Below are 22,258 nucleotides of genomic sequence, written 5' to 3' on the forward strand. Positions count from 1 at the left end.
ATTACATTCTAGTAAGTCCTCTGTTTAAGTTGGTTTATCATATTGCAATGTGTAGCTTAGTGATTTCAAGGTCATCTTTTTGTTTGAGTACTGATTTGTCCCTAGTTGTTAAAGAGAGATTTTTTTTTATCTGATTGACTCCGGAAATAATCTGAGGTCAGCCTTTTATGTCATCATACATTATGAAACCAAGGAAGCCATGTTGGGAAATCATTGGGTGAGAGAGCTATGCAAAGCTCCAGAATGAATTATGTTCTTACAGCATCAGCCTGGTCCCCAGTGGAAACATTGGACTGCATCAAACCTTTCCATGAGAGCTATGAATTTTGACCTTTACCAGACTCTCACGCACACATTTTTATATCTCATACCAAATCACTGATGTTGACAATTTCTACATTTCTACAAGAAAAACTGAAACACTCTTCAGTATGAAAAAAAGTAGAAAGAGACAGCAGCAGAAGTATTGAGATGCTATCTTCTCCATCCCGCCCAAGGTAAGATTCACGTCTCCAAATCTCACTCGCTTCAGGGGCTTACATGTCTCCCTTCAGGACTAAAGAGAGCATTGTGCTGAATATGTAAATGCGTATGTAAATATGTGATTCTGAGTTTGCGGTTCTGTGTGTATTGCTCAAGATGCTCGGAACCTACAATGTACCTCAGACTTGTTATCTCAGTGATGATGCTTGTGAGTGTATAGCATGTCCCTTTTATTCCAATGTCCAGTTGTAATAATGTCCCAGGTGAGTACTGGTTCACCTCAGTAGAACTTTTAGCTGCAATTGTCTCGGGATGAGTGAGAGCTGACTGCATAGTCCACTGTGTTTGACTTGTAGGGCCATCCACAACACAGCATAAGTAGCTTGAACTCTTTCTAAAGGCCAATGCATGGCGCAGCTAAAACACAGCAGCCTGTAAAGAAGGCCATAGCCTGGCCTCCTCCTGCTTGATCCAAAGTACAGCACAGTGTAATTGGAACCATTAAAGGCTTACCTTGCACAATGACATTTTAAAAAAAATAATTATATTTATGTTCCAAAATTGGAGTGTAATGGAATTCCAAGGGGATTTATTGGTTTCAGTTATCTGTTATCCCACTGAATTTTAAGCACCTCGGGACGTTTTACTACGTTAAAGGTGCTATATAAATGCAAGTTGTAGTTGAATTGGACTTACATGAGTGCGTTTTTACAATCTCATCTGTAAAGATGAACATTTGAATGAATTCCAACTTCAGATTTGGTCCAAAAAGCTCAAGTCAGAAAAAGAGAGGCATTCTTCGTTCATCAGAAAATTTGTAAGGCCTCACTCCCCCCACTAACCCATCAGGGGACTCAGAGGCATCGCCACCATTAACTACCAGTGAAACTTAAAAGCAAACATTCCCCTCATCAAATCACGACCCGTTCTACCCTTCCCACCTCCTGTCGTGGATTAGCAGGTAAATCCACCAATCAATGTGATACTGAGCCATTCAGGCTAGGAAAGTTCTCAGTTGACTCTCCCATCTGTGTTTAGTTAGCTGATCTCAGCTAGGGTGACAGTTGGGGTAATACAACTGGGCCTCAGTGTGGGTGGGCGTGGTAGGGAAAGAATCAGCTAGGGTTCCTGCTCCTGATCACTATACAGAGGTCCCTGTTGTAAGTATGTACATGTGGACACTGGATAAGGAAATGATCAGGCTGTGATCCCTTCCACTGTCGGACAGCCTGTCAACCATGACTATCAAGGCCCATATATGATGGCCACCGATTGCCAGGTACTAGAACATGACTAATACCTGTGGATTTATACACAGTAACAAAATCAAAGCCTTCAGGCAAAGTGGGGAGAAAAATGAAGGAATAAAATTGAAGAAAATTTAAGAAAAAATAGGACAGGCTATTCCAAACTTGAGAACCTTAAATTGGGCCAAAATTCTGTTTTTGTGAAAGAAGAGAAAGTTGGGCTCCTTCTGACTGATTCAGCCACAAAGTTTGGCTTTAGTGCACATCAGTATTAGCCACAGAGGTCCAGAGAGCATTGTAATGTTAGTCCTTACAGAATTTACTTACAAGGGAGGAGGGAATAACAAAAGGAAGGCAAATGGGTTATGATGTCAGACTTTTTGGAGTGGTGCTGAATACAAATGGTAAATAGGGCATTGTATGTTACTTTAACGGGATTTGTTATGTGGATGTGTAGTGGGACTAGTGACATGTGGGTAATGGTCTCTATCACTGCTATCTAACAGTAAAGGACCATTAAAATAGTTACCTCACCAATGGTACACGGGTGTTTTTATGAAACAAGGAATACTGTTGGCAGAAAGAAGAGATATCTAGCCCAGAGGTTAAATATGGACCAGATAAATTTGTTTTAAATAAGCATGGTAAAGTTCTTCCCAGTTGAATTCACACAGCTGGAAACCAAAACTGCCAAGTGGTAGAATTTTAAAAAAATCTTATTGGGGAATGCAGTAGTAAGAACTGCTTTTTCGGCCCTTATCACCATGAGTTGTTAACTTGAATAATCAGGAGAGGGCAGCAATTACCACCAATCCAGCCCCGACTTCCTTTCTGCTAATCTTCTTGCCTCCTCTCCTGACAGCACTGTTTCATGTGGGGGTAGGAGTCCATGGATTTCAACTGCCTTCCAGTGCCTCAGTAGCCAATTTTCATCTGTGACCCTAATCTGTGAGTGTCAGCAGGTTGATGAGTACATTACAATGGAGACCCATCTTATTCTCATCTGATGTCCATGCCTGCAGACTTTCCAGCAGGGGCCATTGGATAATGATCAGGAGAGAGAAAGCTGGTTGATTTTTGCCTTTGCAAAGTTAAGGGACACTGCCATCCCAACTAAGATTAGCTAACTCAGCACTGACCAGATTGAACTTGGGATTTTCCTTGTCTATTTGACTTAGTGCAAAATGGGATTGGGCATAATATCCATTCTGGGAACCCAACCCAATTAACATAATACACCCATAAAACCAACAAGCTATTACTGTTTATGTGGGTGCCAGCAGAAATTGGGATACAAACCAGAAGTGCAGTATTGGGCAGTAGTATAAATACCACCCACAGGATAGGTTCTCCCACATGCTTGTAATTTTAGGGTCTTCATATTCCAGAGCGGGTGGCCGGAGTTTCCCATTTGTGCTTGCCAGGTACGTGATTTGTTGCCCAGTCACTTTAATGAGCGGAAAATCACAGGCTGAGGAACGCACTCCAGCCGATAGTTTTCGCAAAGTCACAACACTAAAAGCCAAATCCAATGGATTGAATTGAGTGATTGGCATGAGGGAGAGTTTTGATAATGGTTATGTTAAGGACAAAAATATGTTTAAATATCTACATCAAAAAGATCAGTAAAAATAATGAACCATGACCCATCCATCCATAGGCACAAAAAAGGAAAAAATGGGTATTGAAAAAGGGCAAATGACTTTACCAAACACTCAGTCCTCTCATTGAGTGATTACCATCTGTGAAGCACAAATACAGAATGAATACTTTTATGCAGAATTGGAATGTGAGATGTGGGTGACTGAAGTGTGGGTTTGGCTGAAGACACATGAATGATGGCTGAAGCACTGAATTTGCATTAATGTGAGACAATGGGCTCGATTTTGAAATGGTGGCAGGTTGGCAGCGGGGGGGGGGGGGGGGGGGGTGAAGGTGCGCATGGCAAACCCGAATAAACAAACCTTACCGTTTCCGACGCGATCGCATTGTAATTGATGGTGAACGTGCTCTCCGGGTTTCTGCCAGGCAGCCAACCTGATTGACAAGCTGGCTCCCGTCAGGAGCTGCAACGAGAGGGTGGGGGGGGGAGGAGAGAGAGAGAGAGAGAGAGCAAGACGTCATCCAGCGCTGGAACGGAAGATCGGGGGGGAGAGGGGAAGATCGGGGGGAAAGAGGAGGAGATCGAGGGGGATATCGAGGGGGTGAAGGTGGGGAGATCGGGGGGACATCGGGGGGGTGAAGAGGGGGAGATCGGAGAGGGAGACATTGGACATCGGAACAGGGTGGAAAGGTAGGTTGATTTTGTGTTTTAACTTCGTGCAATAGCTTTTTATTTAATTTATTTTGTTTCTTTTTGCCTGATCCGGCCCTTCATGCCTGGTTGAATCAGAAGCCGTGGGAAAGCCGCCCAGGTAAGTTAAAAATCGTTCTAACAACCTAATGTGTCACAAGTAAAGTGCCTTAAGTACCTCAATGAGGTACATTTGGCTCTTTAACTATCGCAGGACTTCCGGATTCGGGACGCCCGCGCACACAGGTGCGTCCACGGGGAACTCAGAAGTCGACGGGTTGGAGCCGGCTTCCCAACCTGCTCTGCATTTCCGCCATTTTAGCAGCCCCCAATGCACCCGCAATTTACGTGCAAAATCAAGCCCAATGTTTGGGTGTGTTAGCACATCCTTGATGATAAAGCCTTATCATGTGAAATAAGAAATAGCCAGTTAATCTTTAGATTGCTGATGCTGTACAATTACATTTAAGACACAACTTGGTTAGCAGGAGAAAGGCTGATGGACGTCTCAGTGATGGGACATCTGCCAAAACCATTTATGGATTCTGGATCTGTTCCAAGGCCTGTTTTACATTTATGAGGGTTGGTTTTCCAGTCCTTGTGTTGTTGCTGCTTGGAAAAATCAATTTAACCCTCTGAGCACTGAATGCAGCTTACAGTCTGCACATCCAAAACTCTGCTACCCGTATCCAATCCTGCAACAAATTCCTCTTGCCCAACATTCCTGTCGCTGAACTACCTTGGTTGGAGAAGATAAGGGCAAGGCAAGAGATTTAAACACAAGGATAAGAATTTTAAATTTGAGACCTCTGAAAAAATACAGTGTGTATTGATTAGGATTTTGACTGGTTTAAGGAGATACCAGTACAAATAAAGACTGGAAAAATTGGGGCTGTTTTGTTATAACATAGGAGATTAAGGGGTGACTTGATAGAGGTGCCTAAAATTATCACGGGATAGGATACAGTAGATAGAAACAAAAGGGGGAATTTTAACCCCCCCATGACGGGTGGGAGAGGGTTGTTAAAAATGTGAAACCTGACCCCAACCCGCCGCGAATGCACCTCTATCTGGCTTAACTGTGGCGGGTTTGGGGGAGGGGTCAAAGTAACTCGCTCTGGAGAGGCGGGTCGGCCATTATAAAATGTTAATGAGGCTGCGTTCCTCAGAATTTGGTAGCCATTTGAATTTAATGGCTGCGGGCCGGGTTTCCAGGGCTCGGGAAACACAGCAGCTGAAGGGAGGCGGGAACTGGCGGATCCAGCAGGTAAGTGCTTTTCCAGCGCTGCTTATGGGCCAGGAGGAGCAGGAGTGCTTCCCCTGACCCCCCCAAGCACATCTTCTGCCACGATCTTTTCCGCCCTCCATGCTCTCTCACCGCCCCCGCCCCCCCCCCGTGATCTCTTCCCCAACCCCGCGATCTCTCTCCCGCTCGATCTCTCGCCTCCCGTGCGATCTCTCCCTTCCTCCTTGCTGCGGGAGCAGGACCGGAACCAATGTCCTCGCGGGGGTGTTTGCTAGTGCTGTTGGGGAAGGTTTAAACTAGAGTGGCAGGGGGATGGGGACCTGAGCGGGGAGTCAGAAGGGAATAAAGTTGAGAGCAGCAAGACAGGGGAAGACCCAGGGGAAATTTACAATACAAATAGTACAAACAGTTGTTCAAGAACAAGTGAAAAGGAAAAGCGTAGAGCAGCAGAAAGTGTACTTTAGACAATACAGATAAAGTGAAAACTAGAAGGCATAAGGCAATTAACCCAGCATCAAAGCTGAAGGTCAGGCGAGGGTGTGTGGCCCAACTAAGAGTTCTATATACAAATGCACGGAGTATAAGGAATAAATTAAATGAACTACAGGTTCAAATTCAAATTGGAGGGTATGACATGATAGCTATTACGGAGACATGGCTGCAGGATGGGCAGGATTGAGAACTGAATATACCGGGTTATAAGGTCTACAGGAGAGACAGGGAAAATGGAAGAGGGGGAGGAGTAGCCTTAATGATTAGAGATGAAATCACTTCAATGATAAAGGAGGATATAATGAGAGGTAAGCAGCCAACAGAGACCTTATGGGTTGAATTGAGAAATAGGAAAGGATCTAAGACTATAGTGGGAATTGTGTATAGGACCCCTGGCAGCAGCTCTGAAGTGCTAGATTGTATAAATGCAGAGATTAGACAAGCATGTGAGAAAGGCATAGTGGTCTTAATGGGGGGACTTTAACCTTCACATAGATTGGGAAAAGCAGACTAGCAACTGTCAGAAAGGTAGTGAATTTCTTGAGTGTGTCCGGGATAGTTTTCTACAGCAGTATGTCCAAGAGGCAACAAGGGGGCAAGCCATATTAGATTTAGTAATGAGTAATGAACCAGATTTAGTTAATGGCTTAACTGTACACGAACATCTATCCAATAGCGATCATAACATGATCGAGTTCAATGTAATGTTTGAAAGGGAAAAAAGTGAGTCAGCTGCTAAGATTCTAGACTTGGGTAAGGCCGACTTCAATGGGATGAGACAGAGACTGTCCACAGTAAACTGGGCAAATCTGTTAATGGGTAAAACGACTGATGATCAGTGGGAAATGTTTAAAGAAACATTTAACGTGATACAGAATCGGTTTATACCCCTGAGGGGCAAGAACTCTATTTGCCAAAAAAAACAGCCATGGACAACTAAAGAGGTAAAGGTCAGTATAAGAAATAAGGAAAGGGCATACAAAAAGGCAAAAAATGGCACAGATCCTGGTGAATGGGAAAGATACAAAGATCAACAAAGGGTCACAAAACAGATAGTAAGAGCTACAAAAAGAGAGTATGAAAAGAAACTTGCAAGGGATATCAAAACCAATACGAAGAACTTTTATAGTTACATTAGGAAAAAGAGGGTGGTCAGGAGCAGTGTTGGCCCCTTAAAAACCGAAAGTGGGGATATTGTCATTGACAATGGGGAAATGGCGGACATGTTGAACGATTACTTTGCGTCAGTATTTACAGGAGAAAAAGAGGATAGCATGCTGGAAATCCCAAGAAAACTAATATTGAATCGGGGACAGGGACTCGATAAAATTAATAGAAGTAAAGCAACAGTAATGAAGAAAATAATAGCACTAAAGAGTGACAAATCCCCAGGACCAGATGGTTTCCATACCAGGGTTTTAAAGGAAGTAGGTGAGCACATTGCAGATGCCCTAACTATAATCTTTCAAAGTTCTCTACATTCAGGAACTGTCCCTCTAGATTGGAAAATTGCACATGTCACTCTGCTTTTTAACATAGTAGAGAGAGAGAAACCAGGGAATTATAGACCAGTTAGCCTAACATCTGTTGTGGGGAAAATGCTGGAGTCTATAATTAAGGATAGGGTGACTGAACACCTCGAGAATTTTCAGTTAATCAGAGAGAGCCAGCATGGATTTGTGAAAGGTAGGTCGTGCCTGACAAACCTGATTGAATTTTTTGAAGAGGTGACTAAAGTAGTGGACAGGGGAATGTCAATGGATGTTATTTATATGGACTTCCAGAAGGCATTTGATAAGGTCCCACATAAGAGACTGTTAGCTAAGATAGAAGCCCATGGAATCGAGGGAAAAGTACGGACTTGTTTAGGAAGTTGGCTGAGCGAAAGGCGACAGAGAGTAGGTACTCACATTGGCAGGATGTGACTATTGGAGTCCCGCAGGGATCTGTCTTGGGGCCTCAATTATTCACAATATTTATTAATGACTTAGATGAAGGCATAGAAAGTCTCATATCTAAGTTTGCTGATGACACAAAGATTGGTGGCATTGTAAGCAGTGTAGATGAATACATAAAATTACAAAGCGATATTGATAAATTAGGTGAATGGGCAAAACTGGCAAATGGAATTCAAGCTAGACAAATGTGAGGTCATCCACTTTGGATCAAAAAAGGGTCCTTTCTAAATGGTGAAAAGTTAAAAACAGTGGATGTCCAAAGGGACCTAGGGGTTCAGGTACATAGATCATTGAAGTGTTATGAACAGGTGCAGAAAATAATCAATAAGGATAATGGAATACTGGCCTTTATATCTAGAGGTCCAGAGTACAAAGGGGCAGAAATTATGCTGCAGCGATACAAAACCCTGGTTAGACCGCACCTGGAGTGCTGTGAGCAGTTCTGGGCACCGCACCTTCGGAAGGACATATTGGCCTTGGAGGGAGTGCAGCATAGGTTTACTAGAATGATACCCGGACTTCAAGGGTTAAGTTACGAGGAGAGATTACACAAATTGGGATTGTATTCTCTGGAGTTTCGAAGGTTAAGGGACGATCTGATCGAAGTTTATAAGATATTAATGGGAACGGATAGGGTGGATAGAGAGAAACTATTTCCGCTGGTTGGAGATTCTAGGAGTAGGGGCCACAGTCTAAAAATTAGAGCCAGACCTTTCAGGAGCGAGATTAGAAAACATTTCTGCACACAAAGGGTTGTAGAAGTTTGGAACTCTCTTCCTCAAACGGCAATTGATACTAGCTCAATTGCTAAATTTAAATCTGAGATAGATAGCTTTTTGGCAACCAAAGGTATTAAGGGATATGGGCCAAAGGCGGGTATATGGAGTTAGATCACAGATCAGCCATGATCTTATCAAATGGCGGAGCAGGCACGATGGGCTGAAAGGCCTACTCCTGTTCCTATGTTCCTATGTTCCTGCCGCTCTCCAAGCAACCCCCGCTCCCCCCCACCAAACCTCGATCTTCTCCGATTGCCGGGGACTGTCCCCAGCGATCCCCGGCTGCAGCCTTCCACCACAGGCTTTCCTGCCCGGCAGCTGGCCAGCCTCTGAACCTGCCCGGTGGGAAACAGAGTAAAAAATTCTAATGAGGACCTGTCATTAAATTCTGCCTTTGCCTTTCCGGCATTTCTGGGTTTCCCGGCTGCTGACACACATCCCCACTCCCTTCCCGTAAATACCAGGCCCATATTATTTCCAGTGGTAGAGGGGTCTTGAATAAGGGGAGATCGATATAAGATTGAATGCAAGAGATTTGGAAAAGAGAGCAAGAGAAACTTTTTTACACAGAGGGTTAAGGAACTGTGGAATGCACTCCAGAGTTAGTAAAGGAGAGACCATGTCAACATTTAAGAATAGGTGATTGAAGGAAAGGGAAATAAAGGGATATGGGAACGGAGGGGGCAAATGTGATTAGGACGACTACTCGTAAGGAGAATAAACACCACATGGACTGGTTGAACCAAATGGCCTGTTTCCATGTGATAATTTCTATGTAATTTGATATAACCACACATGTGAAAGAATGTAAACTTGCATAGAAGAACCACACAAAATCTGCTTGGCAACAAAAGAAAATAGCTCATATTTCAGCACTAAACCACAACTGACATCATGGTCCTGCTAACACACAAACTCACTTGAACCACAGGGAACTACACCCCTCAATAGAATTTTTTTTATTCGTTCATGGGATGTGGGTGTCGCTGGCGAGGCCGGCATTTATTGCCCATCCCTAATTGCCCTTGAGAAGGTGGTGGGGAGCCGCCTTCTTGAACCGCTGCAGTCTGTGTGGTGAAGGTTCTCCCACCGTGCTTGTAGGTTGGGAGTTCCAGGATTTTGACCCAGCGACGATGAAGGAATGGCGATATATTTCCAAGTCGGGACGGTGTGTGACTTAGAGGGGTGTTGTTCCCATGTGCCTGCTGCTCTTGTCCTTCTAGGTGGTAGATGTCGCGGGTTTGAGAGGTGCTGTCGAAGAAGCCTTGGCGAGTTGCTGCAGTGCATCCTGTAGATGGTACACACTGCAGCCACAGTGCGCCGGTGGTGAAGGGAGTGAATGTTTAGGGTGGTGGATGGAGTACCAATCAAGCGGGCTGCTTTGTCCTGGATGGTGTCAAACTTCTTGAGTGTTGTTGCAGCTGCACTCATCCAGGCAAGCAGAGAGTATTCCATCACACTCCCAACTTGTGCCTTATAGATGTTGGAAAGGCTTTAAGGAGTCAGGAGGTGAGTCACTCGCCGCAGAATATCCAGCCTCTGACCTGCTCTTGTAGCCATAGTATTTATGTGGCTGGTCCAGTTAAGTTTCTGGTCAATGATGACCCCCAGGATGTTGATGGTGGGGGATTCGATGATGGTAATGCCGTTGAATATCAAGGGGAGGTGGTTAGACTCTCTCTTGTTGGAGATGGTCATTGCCTGGCACTTATCTGGCGCGAATGTTACTTGCCACTTATGAGCCCAAGCCTGGATGTTGTCCAGGTCTTACTGCAGGCGGGCACGGACTGCTACATTATCTGAGGGGTTGCGAATGGAACTGAACACTGTGCAATCATCAGTGAACATCCCCATTTCTGACGTTATACTGGAGGGAAGGTCATTGATGAAGCTGCTGAAGATGGTTTGGCCAAGGACACTGCCCTGAGGAACTCCTGCAGCAATGTCCTGGGGCTGGGATGATTGGCCTCCAACAACCACTACCATTTTCCGTTGTGCTAGGTATGACTCCAGCCACTGGAGAGTATTCCCCCTGATTCCCATTGACTTCAATTTTACTAGGGCTCCTTGGTGCCACACTCGGTCAAATGCTGTCTTGATGTCAAGGGCAGTCACTCTCACCTCACCTCTGGAATTCAGCTCTTTTGTCCATGTTTGGACCAAGGCTGCAATGAGGTCTGGAGCCGTGTGGTCCTGGCAGAACCCAAACTGAGCATTGGTGAGCGGGTTATTGGTGAGTAAGTGCCGCTTGATAGCACTGTCGACGACACCTTCCATCACTTTGCTGATGATTGAGATTAGACTGATGGGGCGGTAATTGGCCAGATTAGATTTGTCCTGATTTTTGTGGACAGAATACCTGCACAATTTTCCACATTGTCGGGTAGATGCCAGTTTTGTAGCTGTACTGGAACAGCTTGGCTAGAGGTGCAGCTAGTTCTGGAACACAAGTCTTCAGCACTACAGCCGGGATGTTGTCGGGGCCCATAGCCTTTGCTGTATCAGTCTATTCTCAATCATCAGCAAAGTGATGGAAGGTGTCGTCGATAGTGCTATCAAGCGGCACTTACTCACCAATAACCTGCTCACCAATGCTCAGTTTGGGTTCTGCCATGACCACTCGGCTCTAGACATCATTGCAGCCTTGGTCCAAACATGGACAAAAGAGCTGAATTCCAGAGGTGAGGTGAGAGTGACTGCCCTTGACATCAAGGCAGCATTTGACCGAGTGTGGCACCAAGGAGCCCTAGTAAAATTGAAGTTAATGGGAATCAGGGGGAAAACTCTCCAATGGCTGGAGTCATACGTGGCACAAAGGAAGATGGTAGTGGTTGTTGGAGTTCCAATCATCTCAGCCCCATGACATTGCTGCAGGAGTTCCTCAGGGCAGTGTCCTAGGCCCAACCATCTTCAGCTGCTTCATCAATGACCTTCCCTCCATCATAAGGTCAGAAATGGGGATGTTCACTGATGATTGCACGGTGTTCAGTTTCATTCGCAACCCCTCAGATAATGAAGCAGTCCATGCTCGCATACAGCGAGACCTGAACAACATCCAGGCTTGGGCTGATAAGTGGCAAGTAACATTCGCGCCAGACAAGTGGCAGGCAATGACCATCTCCAACAAGAGAGAGTCCAACCACCTCCCCTTGACATTCAACAGCATTACCATCGCTGAATCCCCCACCATCAACATCCTGGGGGTCACCATTGACCAGAAACTTAACTGGACCAGCCATATAAATACTGTGGCTACAAGAGCAGGTCAGAGGCTGGGTATTCTGCAGCGAGTGACTCACCTCCTGACTCCCCAAAGCCTTTCCACCATCTACAAGGCACAAGTCAGGAGTGTGATGGAATACTCTCCACTTGCCTGGAAATGTGCAGCTTCAACAATACTCAAGAAGCTCGACACCATCCAGAACAAAGCAGCCCGCTTGATTGGTACTCCATCCACCATCCTAAACATTCAGTCCCTTCATCATCGGCGCACTGTGGCTGCAGTGTGTACCATCCACAGGATGCACTGCAGCAACTCGTCAAGGCTTCTTCGACAGCATCTCCCAAACCCGCGACCTCTACCACCTAGAAGGACAAGAGCAGCAGGCACATGGGAACACCACCTGCACGTTCCCCTCCAAGTCACACACCATCCCGACTTGGAAATATATCGTCGTTCCTTCATCGTCGCTGGGTCAAAATCCTGGAACTCCTTACCTAACAGCATTGTGGGAGAACCTTCACCACATGGACTGCAGTGGTTCAAGAAGGCGGCTCACCACCACCTTCTCAAGGGCAATTAGAGATGGGAAATAAATGCTGGCCTTGCCAGTGATGCCCACATCCCATGAACGAATAAAAAAAAACAGTGCACTCAGCCGTTTCTTGATATCACATGGAGTGAATCGAATTGGCTGAAGACTGGCTTCTGTGATGTTGGGGATATTGGGATCATCCACTCGGCACTTCTGGCTGAAGATGGTTGCAAACGCTTCAGCCTTGTCTTTTGCACTCACATTCTGGACTCTGCCATCATTGAAGATGGGGATGTTCACGGAGCCTCCGCGTCCTGTTAGTTGTTTAATTGTCCACCACCATTCATGACTGGGTGTGGCAGGACTGCAGAGCTTTGATCTGATCCGTAGGTTGTAGGAATTGCTTAGCTCTGTCTATAGCATGTTGCTTTCGCTGTTTAGCATGCATGTAGTCCTCTGTTGTAGCTTCACCCGGTTGGCACCTCATTTTTAGTTACACCTGGTGCTGCTCCTCTATGCTCCTCATTGAACCAGGGTTGATCCCCTTGCTTGTTGGTAATGGTAGAGTGAGGAATATGCCGGGCCATGTGGTTACAGATTGTGCTGGAATACAATTCTGCTGCTGCTGATGGCCCACAGCGCCTCATGGATGCCCAGTTTGGAGCTCCTAGATCTGTTCTGAATCTATCCCATTTAGCACGGTGGTGGTGCCACACAACTTGTTGGATGGTGTTCTAAGTATGAAGACGGGACTCCACAAGGACTGTGCGGTGGTCACTCCTACCAATACTGTAATAGACAGATGCATCTGTATTAGATAGATTGGTGAGGTCAAGTAGGTTTTTCCCTCGTGTTGGTTCGCTCACCACCTGACACAGGCACAGTCTGGCAGCTATGTCCTTCAGGGCTCGGCCAGCTCAGTCAGCTGTGGTGCTACCGAGTCACTCTGGGTGATGGACATTGAAATCCCCCACCCAGAGTACATTCTGTGCCCTTGCTACCCTCGGTGCTTCCTCCAAGTGGTGCTCAACATGGAGGAGGACTGATTCATCAGCTGAGGGAGTGCAGTAGGTGGTAATCAGCAGGAGGTTTCCTTGCCCATGTTTGACTTGATGCCATGAGATTTCATGGGGTCCAGAGTCAATGTTGAGGACTCCCAGGGCCACTCCCTCCTGACTGTATATCACTGTACCGCCACCTCTGGTGGGTCTGTCCTGCCGGTGGGACAGGACATACCCGGGGATGGTAATGGAAGAGTCTGGGACGTTGGCTGAAAGCTATGATTCCGTGAGTATGGCTATGTCAGGCTGTTGCTTGACTGGTCTGTGGGACAGCTCTCCCAATTTTGGCACAAGTCCCCAGATGTTAGTGAGGAGGACTTTGCAGGGTCGACTGGGCTTAGTTTGCCTTTGTCGTGTCCGGTGCCTAGCGGCGTGATGCCTGGTGATCCGTTTTATTCTTATTGTGTCTTTCTGTAGCGAGATTGTACAACTGAGTCACTTGCTCGGCCATTTCAGAGGGTGATTAAGAATCAACCACATTGCTGTGGGTCTGGAGTCAAGTATAGGCCAGACCGGCAGGTTTCCTTCCCTAAAGGGCATTAGTGAACCAGATGGGTTTTTACGACAATCCGGTAGTTTCATGGCCACCATTACTGATATTAGTTTTTTTTTATTCCAGATTTTATTTAATTAATTGAATTTAAATTCCCCTGCTGCTGTGGCAGGATTTGAACTCATGACTCCAGATTGTTAGTCTAGGCCTCTAGGATCACTAGTCCAGTAACATAACCACAATGCTACCAAAACCATTACCTAATGAATATTTGCAAATTGCCATTAAATGACCTTATCAGGATCTCTGATACTATTTTCGACTCTTCCCACTTTGCTACTGTCAGTTCCTCATGCCACCTATAAACCATGGGCGGTACAAAAAAAAGGAAAGACTTGCATTTATGTAGTGCCTTTCATGACCACAGGATGTCCCAAAGTGCATTACAGCCAATTAAGTACTTCTGAAGTGTCAGCACTGTTGTAATGTAGGAAATGCAGCAGCAAGATCCCACAAACAACAATGTGATAATGACCAGATAATCTGTTTTAGTGATAAATATTGGCCAGGGCATCGGGGAGAACTCCCCTGCTCTTCTTCGAATAGTGCCGTCGGATCTTCTACGTCCACCTGAAAGGGCAGATGGGGCCTCGGTTTAACATTCCATCTGAAAGATGGCACCTCTGACAGTGCAACACTCCCTAAGTACTGCACTGGAGTGTCAGCCTAGATTATGTGCTCAGCTCTCTGGATTGAGACATGAAGCCACAACCTTCTGATGTCAGGAGGTGCCCATTTCCTATGGTGTTTAAAGGGGTCCTCAGCTATTCTCAGGTAAAATGCTGGACAGTTTTGGTAGATAAGAACATAAGAACATAAGAAATTGGAGCAGGAGTAGGCCAATCGGCCCCTCGAGCCTGCTCCGCCATTCAATAAGATCATGGCTGATCTGATCCCAACCACAAATCTAAAGAACACAAGAAGTCGGAGCAGGACCCGGCCACACAGCCCCTGGGCCCTCTCCGCCACCCACAGGGCATTGACCGATCCGAACTCAGCTTCATGTCCAATTTCCTGCCCGCTCCCCATAACCCCTAATTCCCTTTACTTCTAGGAAACTGTCTATTTCTGTTTTAAATTTATCTAATGATGTAGCTTCCACAGCTTCCTGGGGCAGCAAATTCCACAGTCCTACCACCCTCTGAGTGAAGAAGTTTCTCCTCATCTCAGTTTTGAAAGAGCAGCCCCTTATTCTAAGATTATGCCCCCTCGTTCTAGTTTCACCCATCTTTGGGAACATCCTTACTGCATCCACCCGATCAAGACCCTTCACAATCTTATATGTTTCAATAAGATCGCCTCTCATTCTTCTGAACTCCAATGAGTAGAGTCCCAATCTACTCAACCTCTCCTCATATGTCCGCCCCCTCATCCCCGGGATTAACCGAGTGAACCTTCTTTGTACTGCCTCGAGAGCAAGTATGTCTTTTCTTAAGTATGGAGACCAAAACTGTATGCAGTATTCCAGGTGCGGTCTCACCAATACCTTATATAACTGCAGCAATACCTCCTTGTTTTTATATTCTATCCCCCAAGCAATAAAAGCCAACATTCCGTTGGCTTTCTTGATCACCTGCTGCACCTGCATACCAACTTTTTGATTTTCTTGCACTAGGACCCCCAGATCCCTTTGTACTGCAGTACTTTCCAGTCTCTCGCCATTAAGAAAATAACTTGCTCTCTGATTTTTCCTGCCAAATTGCATAACCTCACATTTTCCAATATTATATTGCATCTGCCAAATCTCCGCCCACTCACCCAGCCTGTCTATATCCCCTTGCAGGTTTTTTATGTCCTCCTCACTCTTTACTTTCCCTCCCATCTTTGTATCATCTGCAAATTTTGATATGTTGCACTCGGTCCCCTCCTCCAAATCGTTAATATAGATTGTAAAGAGTTGGGGACCCAGCACCGACCCCTGTGGAACACCACTGGTTACTGGTTGCCAGTCCGAAAATGAACCATTTATCCCAACTCTCTGCTTCCTGTTCGATAACCAATCCTCCACCCATGCCAGAATATTACCCTCAATCCCGTGATTTTTTATCTTAAGTAATAATCTTTTATGTGGCACCTTGTCGAATGCCTTCTGGAAGTCTAAATACACTATGTCCACTGGTTCCCCTTTATCCACCCTATACGTTATATCCTCGAAGAACTCAAGCAAATTTGTCAGACATGACTTCCCCTTCATAAAGCCATGCTGACTTTGTCCTATTAAATTATGCTTATCTAAATGTTCCGTTACTGTCTCCTTAATAATAGACTCCAAAATTTTACCCACCACAGATGTTAAGCTAACTGGCCTATAATTTCCAGCCTTCTGCCTACTACCCTTTTTAAATAACGGTGTTACATTAGCAGTTTTCCAATCTGCCGGGACCTCTCCTGAGTCCAGGGAATTTTGGAAAACTATCACCAAAGCATCCACAATCCCTACTGCCACTTCCCTCAAGACCCTAGGATGGAAGCCATCAGGTCCAGGGGATTTATCCGCCTTGAATCCCATTATTTTACTGAGTACCATCTCCTGAGTGATTTTAATCGTATTTAGCTCCTCCCCCCCGAGAGTCCCCTGTTTGTCCAGTGTTGGGATATTCTTAGTGTCCTCTACTGTAAAGACTGAAACAAAATATTTGTTCAGCATTTTTGCCATCTCCATGTTTCCCACCATTAATTTCCCGGTCTCATCCTCTAAGGGACCTATGTTTGCCTTAGCCACCCTTTTTCTTTTTATATAACTATAGAAACTCTTGCTATCTGTTTTTATATTTTTTGCTAATTTCTTTTCATAATCTAACTTCCCTTTCTTAATCAATCCTTTAGTTACTTTTTGCTGTCTTTTGAAGAATTCCCAATCTTCTATCCTCCCACTAAGTTTGGCTACCTTATATGTCCTTGTTTTTAGTCGGATACTATCCTTGATTTCTTTACTTAGCCACGGATGGCTGTCATTTCTTTTACACCCTTTTTTCCTCAGTGGAATATATTTATTTTTAAAGTTGTAAAATAACTCCCTAAATGAACACCACTGCTCATGTACCGTCTTACCCTTTAATCTATTTTCCCAGTCCACTTTAATCAATTCTGCTTTCATACCATCATAGTCTCCTTTATTCAAGCTCAGTACGCTTGTTTGAGAATCAACCTTCTCACCCTCTAATTGGATATGGAATTCAACCATGTTGTGGTCGCTCGTTCCAAGGGGATCCTTAACTAGGACATTATTAATTAATCCTGACTCATTACACAGGACCAGATCCAAGGTTGCCTGCCCCCTTGTAGGATCAGTTACATACTGCTCAAGAAATCCATCCCTGATGCACTCAATGAACTCGTCCTCAAGGCTGCTCTGCCCAATTTGATTTGCCCAGTTAATATGATAATATTTTGCATTTACCACATTGTGATTAGTGTTTACTTGGAACATTTCAAAGTGCTTGTAGTGGCTCTAGAACGTTCTGAATTCTTCAGGGGCTTCTAGCAATGCACTTTTTCTTCACGGGGGTTCTTCTGGCAATTCTACTTTGGCAGAGGATGAACAGGAGGAGAAGTAGCAGCAACAGGAGGAGGAAGGAGCAAACAGAGCTTAGAGAGAGCAAAAAGAAAGAGGCATGTTCATAGTATTTCTTAATCTCCCAACAAAGTGTATAGGCCCAGAATAACATACCTGCAGTTCTCTGTGGAGCAGTGCCTAAGTAGGCTTTGCTTCTCTAGGGAGGCTGTCACAGAATGGTGTCACCTCCTACAATAAGCCCTGCAACCAAATGCCAGCGTGAGCACAGCACAGCCTGTTGCAGTCGAGGTCACTGCAACCCTGAACTTCTTTGTCTCCAGCTCCTTCCAAGCAGCCACAGGGGAGATCAGTAAAGTCAGTCAGTCAGTAGTTCATGCTTGCATTAAGCAAATGACTGAAGCCATGCCATCACATTCCCCGTGGACAACCCAAAGCAGCAGGATAGGGCTTGGGGGTTTCTGCAGATTACAGGCTTCCCCTAAATCCAGGGCCCCATCCATGTCACCCTGTGAGCTCCTTCAGATGATACCCACTGCCTTCAGGAATCTCAAGGACTTCCGCTTCATTAAGTGCAACTGGTGAACATGTGTCTGAGCTCCAGCAGTGCACCATGCAGATCTGTGGCCGTTTTCCTGGCAGATGCACGATTCTTTTATATTGTGGCAATCCTCTATCCTACCCCGTTCTTTGCCCCTGCACAACAAGTGAGAGGCTGGCTGCCTGGGGACATGGGTTACATCCTGCAGATGGCTTATGGGAAAAGCATGTGGCCAAACTACAACATGGCATCTTCAGCAGAACTTCCCAGTTGGAGCAGGGAGAGCAAAATAAATTTGATCATTAAACAGAAGATGTATTTATCATTTCAAACGTTTCAACATTATAAGGGATCCATTATCACTTTGAACGTCAAAGGTTTCTTGCTAATAATTTGGGCAATTTAGTTCCACCATAATTAGTCAATTATAAAAATGACCTTATAAATTATACTTTACACTGAAATCATCTTGTTGTTAATTAGAGAGTGTTTCGCTTAACTTGAGGGGGAGTTCAAAAGTGTCAGCAATTATACCTTTCAAAAATATCTTCTGTCGTTAAGAAAATATGTAAATTGTTCTTGAATATGCCTCTTTGTAGTTCGCCATTTGCTTTGTAGCTCTCTAGATATACGCTGTATAATAAGGATTCAGACAATGGCTTGTGAAGCAGGTCATGGTAGGCTGCAATTAGACTGTAAATGGCTGTGAGTTACAGGGTAGTTTCATTGTCAGTGTGTTCGGGTGATAATGTAAACTGTGAGAGCAATAAACTGTGATATTATAAACCGTGGAATGATAGCCACAGTGGTTTACAGGGAGACTGCAATGCTGAGAGTTGTGCCGCTGTCCTTAACTCACTCGTTGCCATTTGTTACCTTCTTTTCTATGTCCAAGGATGGAATGAATTGAGAGTTTCATCTGCATACAGCTAACCAAGTAAAGAGAGATTTTGTGATGCCTGCCGATTTTTTTTTCCATAAACAGATGACGTACAGCTGGCATTACTGCTTAAGCAGCGATTTTATAATGCCCTGCCATGTGATAAATAGGCCTTCTCTCTTAAAGAGTTTAAGAGGGCATTCTTACACCCACTTGTCATCTGTGGTAACAATGTAGCCTGTTAACACTAAATGCCTGAACTCCTTGTTGCACTCCCTCAAATTATTAACAATGCAGGGTAGCTCTGCCAGACACTTTATTTGCATCTTTCCACAACTGCATTTTAAATAATGATGGACACTCCCAGCCTAAAGCTGATGGACGCTCACAGTCTTGTTTTTATCAGCCTCGTTATTTCAGCTTCCCCCGATGGTCTACTGGGAACTGTACCAGAAGGTCCCAGGTCCTGTGCTAAGTTGACTAATAGCTAGGGGAGCAGTTGGGGAATTACAATTGGTCTGGGTTAGAAAGGATAAAATCAGTCAGCTCCTGATCACTATCTGGTGGCCTCTGCTGGAAAGTGCGTGTATGTAGATAACAGGTGAGGTCAGGATCAGTACAACTGTGATAACCGCTGTGCTTGAATTGCCTGTTGACACTCACTGTCAATGAAGAATGGCCACTTTGGACAAGGTACCCATAGAGCTGAACCCCAGCAGGAATCAGCGCCTTTCGGAGAGGAGAGGACAAAAGAGGAGAAAACTGGGAGAAACAATAGCAGAACGGATAAGAATTCCACAAAGGGATGCCATTTCCGCAGAATATTCCATGACCACGGATCCATGGCAGCAAGGGGTACAGGTGAGGAACCAGACTGAGGACCCCTGTAAAAACCCAAGAAGAGTCAAAAGCAGCTTCTCCCCCTTTTCCCCCAAATGGATTAAATTTGAATATATCACCTTAAAAACCACGTGACAAGACAAGCAGCCAGTTATCAACAGGGTGACATGGTTGGGGAGTTCGAGAGGCAGGTCACTGGACTGGATGAAGCACTTGTTTCCATGGGCAGTTGATTGACAGAAGACTCTGCCCTGAAATCACGTGTGCACATAAACAGAAGCTGGGTGGACAGTGTTTGTTTTGAAGTGAAGCTGGTGGGTCTGCCCAGATCATTACTATATGAACACGAGCACTGGGTGGGCAGTCAGCAATTGTGCTAAAGGGACTGCCTATGATGTGATTTGAACCTTGTTTGATTGCGCCCCCAGGTATCCATTATCCACATCAGTACAATTCCTAATTGAAATGATAATTTTTCAAACTTTTACCTTTGGTATCTTTTATTTGGGTCTTATTCTTCACCAATAGCATTTAGAGCCTGGAAGCAAAGGATGGCAGCTTTGGAAAATTAAATCTTTTCTCTTAAAATTTAGCCAAAGTAGAGCAGAAATGTCTGCAGAATTGTTTATAAATGCTATTCAATCATTTCAGGCAGATGGCAAGTTAATATTTGAAAAGACCCAGATCGTATCAGCAAGCGTAAACTGTATTTTTATGATTCATTACAAGTTATAATATGATACTGGATGTGATGATGGAGAGGACCTAATACCTTACCCATTCTGGCACAGATGGCTGGTATAAGGCTTGTTCAAACAACTGAACACCCTGCTACTCTAATCAAGTGAAAAGGGATCAACCTCACTTTATCAAAGAGACAATGATTACACTTGGGAAAGAAAAAATCCCTGCAGAAATAAACCCCGTTAAATGATCGATCGGATCATTTAAACACATTTTACATGCAGCTGTTGCTCCCATTTTAAAGGGGCATTGTCATCCTGGCATGATGCCTTGTTAGTAACATAGGAACAGGAGTAGGCCATTCAGCCCCTCGAGCCTATTCCTCCATTCAGTTAGACCATGGCTGATCTGTATCTTATCTCCATTTACCCGCCTTGGTTCCATAACCCTTAGTACCCTTGCTTAACAAAAATCTATCAATCTCAGTTTTGAAATTTTCAATTGATCTAGCCTCAACAGGTTTTTGGTGGAGAGAGTTTCAGATTTCTACTACCCTTTGCATGAAGAGGTGATTTCTGACTTCACTCTTGAATGGCGTAGCTCTAATTTTAAGGTTATGTCCCCTTGTTCTTGATTCCCCTAAACTCTTTACCATGTTTGTATATGGAAGCAGAGCGCAGTGACACAATTGGTGACAGTGATCCCATTGGCGACTGCAGGTGCTGCTACAAATTGTTAAAAAGACAAAATAAGCGAAACAAAAGTTTCATTAGTTCATCCCAAAAAGTGGATGATTTTCCTGGCCCCCTCTATGACAGCACTGGATGGTGCAGTGCACCCAAAGTGTGCTGTTCCTGTCCAACCCCAGGAGCATCAATATTTTCTATCCCAGGCCATTAACATGGCTTTAGGCCACCCCTGGCATGGTCTAGTACCAGCTGGAGATGGAGGAGATTTGAGTGCCTCTTAAGCCTGCAGCTACATGCTGGGCCTCTGAGATCAGGCCTTCTGGCTGCTGAAGGAGATCATCAGCCAGAAGGTGCTGATTAACTGCAGACATTCTTAAACATAAAAAAGCAAATTTACCTGCCTCTCTTTGGCCTGCCTCCAGGAGTCCCACAGGCCCTCCAGTTGGTGGAAGTCCAGGGGCAGGCCAAAACACCCAGCAAGTGTATCCCCCGGAAAATGAGGTGGGAGGCTGGCGATTCCCCTCCTGCTTGATTAGCATGCCTGCGAAGGGCCTAGTTCTATACCCCGAGGGAAGCCCCAAAAATCCTGTGGCAATGTAAAAGGAATGGAGACCCAGAGAAATGGAACTCCAGCCCTTACCTTTACACCTGGGGAAATGGCATTCCCCGGGGGCAAGGGGCAGGAAATTCTGCCCTATAATCTACTGGAATGGAGGTGTTCACCAGCTGTCAACACAGTTAGCACTGTGGCAGAATTTTTAGAGTTAGCCAATCAAGGAACAGGAACAACAAACTGCTTAACGTCACAAGGTCAGAAATGGGGATGTTCGCTGATGACTGCACAGTGTTCAGTTCCATTCGCAACCCCTCAGATAATGAAGCAGTCCGAGCCTGCATGCAGCAAGACCTGGACAACATCCAGGCTTGGGCTCATAAGTGGCAAGTAACATTCGCGCCAGATAAGTGCCAGGCAATGACCATCTCCAACAAGAGAGAGTCTAACCACCTCCCCTTGACATTCAACGGCATTACCATCGCCGAATCCCCCACCATCAACATCCTGGGGGTCACCATTGACCAGAAACTTAACTGGACCAGCCATATAAATACTGTGGCTACGAGAGCAGGTCAGAGGCTGGGTATTCTGCGGCGAGTGACTCACCTCCTGACTCCCCAAAGCCTTTCCACCATCTACAAGGCACAAGTTAGGAGTGTGATGGAATACTCTCCACTTGCCTGGATG

General features: G+C 45.1%; 1 long non-coding RNA gene across 3 annotated transcripts in view; it reads left to right on the forward strand.

Annotated features, from left to right (window-relative positions):
* Positions 1 to 200: 200 nt before the first annotated feature.
* LOC137342805 (uncharacterized) overlaps positions 201 to 22,258 on the forward strand; it is a 36,049-nt gene continuing 13,991 nt past the window's right edge. For 2 of the 3 annotated variants that reach the window (XR_010967339.1, XR_010967341.1), the window contains exon 1: positions 201 to 497. This is a non-coding gene — a long non-coding RNA (uncharacterized lncRNA). Of the gene's footprint in view, positions 498 to 3,983; positions 4,024 to 22,258 lie in introns of those variants that run through there. The other variant, XR_010967340.1, reaches the window with a different exon arrangement.

This window comes from Heptranchias perlo, chromosome 26, assembly GCF_035084215.1.
Source record: "Heptranchias perlo isolate sHepPer1 chromosome 26, sHepPer1.hap1, whole genome shotgun sequence".
Classification (NCBI taxonomy): Eukaryota; Metazoa; Chordata; class Chondrichthyes; order Hexanchiformes; family Hexanchidae; genus Heptranchias; species Heptranchias perlo.